At 39.4% G+C, this 6,111-nt stretch overlaps 1 long non-coding RNA gene across 1 annotated transcript; it reads right to left on the bottom strand.

Annotated features, from left to right (window-relative positions):
- Positions 1–1,781: 1,781 nt before the first annotated feature.
- LOC127637292 (uncharacterized) lies at positions 1,782–2,914 on the bottom strand. The gene is made up of 3 exons (XR_007969704.1): positions 2,845–2,914; positions 2,528–2,680; positions 1,782–2,441 (listed from the first exon to the last, which is right to left on the bottom strand). It is a non-coding gene; the product is annotated as an uncharacterized LOC127637292 (long non-coding RNA).
- Positions 2,915–6,111: the final 3,197 nt, after the last annotated feature.

Below are 6,111 nucleotides of genomic sequence, written 5' to 3'. Positions count from 1 at the left end.
GTGTGGCAGGATTCACAGTTGTGCATCTTTTAACAGTTATGTTTGGCATGTCCAATAAAATTGTGTGGTACCTCAGCCATCGGGCTGTAGATAAATGTGATGATCTCTGCTCTTGCAAAATCATGGAAACTGCATGTGGAACCGTCAAAGTTAAATCAGAATACACCACAAATTCCCTGGATGCCAGTACTGCCAGTTCAGCAGCTGCCACAGACCTCAAATAGTGTGGCAGACCTGCTGAACTGCATCAAGTTTGGTTGAAAAATATGCCACAGGTTGCAGTCTGTCTCCATGAGTCTGCAAAAGAACAGAAGTCATAAACCCATTTTCCTCATCAACCATCTGAACAAACGGTTTGTTTACATCTGGCAGGCCCAAAGTGGGAGCCAGAGCCATTTGCACTTTCATGGTTGCAAATGCCTCTTCGGCTTCGCTTGTCCAAACAAGTGTCACATGACCTCAGCTCTTTCCCTGTCATCAGGGCTCACAAAGGCTGTTCAAGAATGGCATAATTAGGAATAAATGTACGACAATAAGCACACATTCCTAAAAATGACAATAATTGTTTTTTCGTAATTGGTTTTGGCACATCTTTTATGGCCTGTACACGTTTGTCACAGATGGATTTACTGTTTGGTCTGATAACATTTCCCAAAAACTTTATTTCCTGTTTCACAAACTGCAATTTTGCTTCATCATATGCACAGATTTGTCTTCATAGGGAAGATTGGAGTGTGCACTGGAAAATCATGACATCCCAGATAGCAATAAGTCGGCGGGCTGCTGGCGGTGCTCCGGCGGCAGTAGAAGCGGCAGAATGGCGATATCACAAACACGTTTGACGGCGCTTCCTACCGCTTTCGTTCCGCGGCCGGCCCGCTGGCTATCCGCCGTTCCGCCGCCGTTATATTGAAGGCGGACCGTCGGAGGCAAACGCTTTTTCCGAGCGATCTGCCGCCGCTTATATATATATATATATATATATATATATATATATATATATATATATATTTATAGCATGCAGTTTATCAAGAATAATGATTGATCAAACCAGACAAATTTCCATTTGGCGTTTTAATTCCGCATTTCAAAGTACAGTAACTGTCATTGAAACAAGATATCAGATCACTGAAATATAAATAACAGAAAAATACAAACATTATATATATACACACACACACACACACACTAAAGAACATGCAGGTTTCCAATTCAATTTTGGTAAAAAAAAATTTTTTTTAAAAAAAAACACTATTGTAACACTTACAATAATTGTTAATAATATAAAGAGGTCAGCTCTGGAATAAAAAGAATTACCAGTAAACATAAGCAATGAGGATATTTGGTACCAAATAAAGTGCAGGATACCAAATAAATTGAGGTATAACATCATATTTACAAGTCATTTCTAACAATAGGTTAAGTGGTAATAATTTAGAGTAAAGCTCTGGAGTAGAATATACCATTATAACTGCAATGCTGACCTGTGGCACAAGGATTTACAAGCTATATTTAACAATAGAATAACAGTTAAGCACTGTGACGGAATGAAAGTAGAATTTTTGGTACTAGTTAATGTGCAATATCAAGTATCAGAGGTATGAAATAGGATTTACAAACTATAACAGAATCGTTAAGCACTGACGGAATGAAATAAGCAATACTAAAGTCACGGTAAGTAGAATATTTGATACCAGATAATGTGCAAATATCAAGTATTAGATGTATAATCTAGGATTTACAAGCTATATTTAAAAATAGAATAGTTAAGCACTGTAGCAATGAAATAAGCAGCAAATTGTATATGAAATAATTGAGATCTTTGGTATCAAGGAATGTGCAGGATAACAGGTATAATATACATTTTGACATTCAACTTACACATGACAACAAGTGGGAATAAATATAATTAACAGCAGAAAATCTGGCTGTAGAGAACACAGCCAATCAGAATGTCTGGAGAGGTTGGGGACTGCGTGGCGTATTTGGCTAAGAATCACCGGTTTTCCCCGACCTCCAGAATGAGGCAGTGCAAATTGGCATATCTTCAGTGATTCCTCGTGTGCCTGTATAAATGCACAAACCATCCCACATTCATCCAAGGAGCTGCCCTCAAAGCAGGGTCACGAGAGAAAAAAAAAAAAAAAGCTATTTCCACAGTGAACAGTGTGGATTGGGTGAGTGTAGTCTGACACTTTTAGCAGGCTTTTTTAGGGGTCTTGATGTTACTGACTGCAGGATAAAGAAAGGGTTCCAGTTGTCAGTGATGCTGGGGTATCAGTAGTCAGCCTAGGTTGAAGGGGTCGGCTGTGGGTCCCTCTCAGCTGTGCGGCGCCTTTTTCCACCTTCATGTTCAGATGCTCCTTTCAGGTAACGCGTAACGTTAACCTGGATCGCCTCATCAGTGGCATCCTGGGTTGCCGGGTTCTTCCGGATGGCTCCTGTAGAAAATAAAGATCTGTCATTCCATTTGAATGGCATAAGGTCATACACATCTACTTAAATATAAAACAAATATCCAACTTACTTTGAACAATGGTCTTCAGTCTCTAAAACATGCTTTATCCCCTACACCAGTCCAGGTTGTATTGATGGAAAGGTGATTAGAGAAGATACTCTGAAGCATTCGCCACACGGTTGTCTTTAGGTCCCTCCCACATTTGATTGCCAAAAACCGAAGCTGAAAATACAAAAAAACATGTTACAAATTACATTTCTCTGAAGCTTCTCATAAATTTAAAATGTGACAGGCTGTGGATTCAGACTGTAGAATATGCAGTGTACAATCTTAATTTTACTTTTTAGATTACCCTATGGCGTTATAAACGAAATCGGCACACTTACAAATCGTTGCTGGAGCTCTTTATCCTGCCTCAAACTGTTGTCAAGCAACGCCAAATCTTCCTGGGTGTCTAGGGGAGTAACAGATCCCCTGGCAGGGATAACTCTCCAACAGACACATTGGCACTGAAATGTTGCAGCATAGCATTTTGTTGTCCATGCTACGCACAACATCGCCAAACTCCAAGACGCCGCAGCATTAGGGTTTGATCTGCACCTACAGGGATTCCCAGAATAAAAGAATAAAGTAGTCAGTCCTGGTCCTTCAACTACTAAACTATGACATTTATATCTAGGTCTACTACATGTACAGGTGGCCCCAGTGGGAATTAAACCAACAACCACAGGTGTTGTTTGCAAGTTGTACCCGATTGCCCAGTGCGAGCAAATGTCTTCAACATTGTCCCAACTTGCTTCACCTGCTCTTGAAGTGAGCCGCTGTCACCTGGGAAGTAACAATATATTGATTAGCAATACACTAAATATAATAGTAATATAATATAACCACAATTATCATACCAGTAACTTTCCCTGTAATTTCTATCCACAGTATGTTATGCATGGCATACAAGTTCATATTGAAGAACCCTTATGATAACATCAATTTCATTTTTTTTCTTTGAAGCAGAATATTTGTTTGTAAAAGGGAGGAAAAGAAAATAATGAAATATTGGTATACAGATTTTGGTTGATAATATCATACTGTACAGTGAAATTTGCTATTGTTGTATCCCTACTCACCTGAAGGACGGATAGATCAGGCAAATCTCCAGTCAGGCCTTTGTAGAGTGTGTGCTCCTGCATATCCACAGGTATTGTAATTCAAACATGCAACATATTGTAATAAATCTACAATATTCAGCCTTTACCTTACACCCTCGGTTGTTGCTCTACACTTTTATTATATTAAATACTTATTTATATAGCTTGCTCACTGTATAATCATGATAGCCTAATACTTATAACACAAGATTGCATCTTAAACGAATGACTGAGTTGAAAACTTGAATAAGAACGCATTTTACACAGAGGGGACCAGCTAGGGAAATTACCTGCCTACAATAACTGCTTTTCATTTGATTTGAGTTACATTAAACATGAATAACCTTAGCCGAGTCCCCAGGAACATCGGGCTATTAAAGTAACAAGCCTGTAACTGCGGTCTTATCAATTCTAGCTTCACCATACACTCAAACTGTGAGGTTTATCTGTTTTCCTCGTGGACCTGTAACACAATGCCCTGACAGTGACTTCACCTGTGCCCTGATCTTTATTAGAAACTGAGAGGAGAGCAAGTTAATATAATTTATATTACAATTATCACAAAAATTAACAAACAGTCTGCTTTAAAACTAAGAAAAAACAAGCTTCTATACTAACCTTACATAAAAAATGTACACGTGGCGAACTAGCTTAGCCGCTATCTGCCGGCACACCACATTAGATTAAAATACTTACCCTTGTAGTTGTGCAGATAACTCGATATGTAGAGTTTAAAGCCCTTGTCCCTCTTGCTTGTCGGAGCAGGGGACCAGGCATCAACAATGCGATGAACATCGCTGACGCGTATTTTCGGAAGATTCTGGAGACATCGAGTAAAAACAGACATTTTGGATGACGCGCAAGTAAACCGGAAACAGATATGGCGACAGCGGAACTTCACAGTTCAGTCTTTGTAATGTGTTTTAGCAATACATTTAACATTTATAATGCGTTTAGATTTTTTTTTTATTGCCTTTACAGGGACTTTAACACTTTCTTAAACATTTGTACAGGTCATAATTGCAAAACCTGTAAAAGGTAAAATAACAAAAAAACAAAATCGAGGTTGGAAAAAATGTAGACATAAACGAAATTTCTGCGCAACTGTGAAACCAGAGGATAATTTCGCTTTTTCATTGAGTTTATCCTTCACGTCAAAACAGGGATTTTCATGTTTATGACAGATATCACCATGGCTGCAAATTAATAAAAAAAATTAAAGTATACCCGAGATTTTGGCCATGTTGCAGATGTCTTTCACTGTTCACTGATAGTCAGGCATTCGTGAAAAGTCTAACTAAATCAATTTATTCTGCTAAATTGTTCATACCATGAATTAAATATCTATTTTAAAACCTAATCAGAATCATAAAGATATTTATTGCCAAGTAAGTTTTACAAAAGGAATTCTTTTTGGTTTATTGGTGCATGTCTCAAATGCGCAGCAATCAAAGAAATGTAAACAATTTTCAAGTGCATAAAATAATTCAATATATTTTACATATATTACTGTATAATCGCTTCAGAGTTTCAAAGTAATTTAAATGTCATTTCCTAAACCTTACCTTATCATGGAATCAAGAGTCAAGACTCTGTTATAAACCCTAATGGCTTTGGAGCAAAAAATAATAATAGCCAACATGGCTGGTCGATTTTGAGAGTAGAAATCCTTGTATTTCAAAGTGGCTTGCCGCCAGCCGCCCGCGGTCGATCAGCCCGAGGCAAACGCCAGAGAAAATGAAGCGGGCGGCCCGCCGTCTGATCGCCGGCGGCATATCGCAAGAAATGGGAGTGACGAATTCGGCGGCAAAGGTTTCATCCCCGCCAGTGGGACGCACCTATAGCCGACAGCTTAGGGACGGCGGCAAAAAGAAGCCGTGCGGATATTTTTTGCTATCTGGGATGTTATAATTATGCCCTCCTTCGACAAGGAGTCAAAAACTGGCATAATACCCTGCAATGCCTCCTCTTTTAGGGGGCATTGCGCTTGACACAGTCTGTAATCAGATTTTGGTTTGACTATAACCGGTTCACATCCTTTGATTAAACCCACATCATATTTGTGTTTAACCCATAACCTAGGAGGTACTTCTGTCAGAGCCGGGTGAATGTCTGTGACAGAAGTAGCCCCCCCCCCCCTTCCATGTTTCTCCACCGCACTCTCCACAATAGCAGTTACAGTTCTCTGTACCTCGATCTCAAAATCACATTTTGACATAAATGCTCCTATACTTTTGCTGTGTTTCACTTCTGCACTTATTTAGCCCAATCTGTTGCTTTAATGCATTCTCTCACAAAGGGGCCCAAATCTGCTCACAGCTGCTCTTTGGCCTTGATCGCTGATTAGGGTGCCTCAGTGTTCCCTGCTATCAAAATAGAACTGCATTTGTTTTTCTGTCAGGCAAGCTGAGAGCACACACACACACATTTTCTGCCCCGTTAAACCACCCCTCCTCAGATTATGGTTCACGTTCAATTACGACATGTGACGTGCAATGCAATTCAAAT

The sequence above is a fragment of the Xyrauchen texanus genome, chromosome 45 (assembly GCF_025860055.1).
Source record: "Xyrauchen texanus isolate HMW12.3.18 chromosome 45, RBS_HiC_50CHRs, whole genome shotgun sequence".
Taxonomy (NCBI): Eukaryota; Metazoa; Chordata; class Actinopteri; order Cypriniformes; family Catostomidae; genus Xyrauchen; species Xyrauchen texanus.
The sequence above is the reverse complement of the archived record's forward strand: the minus strand, read 5'-3'. Positions and strand labels throughout refer to the sequence as shown.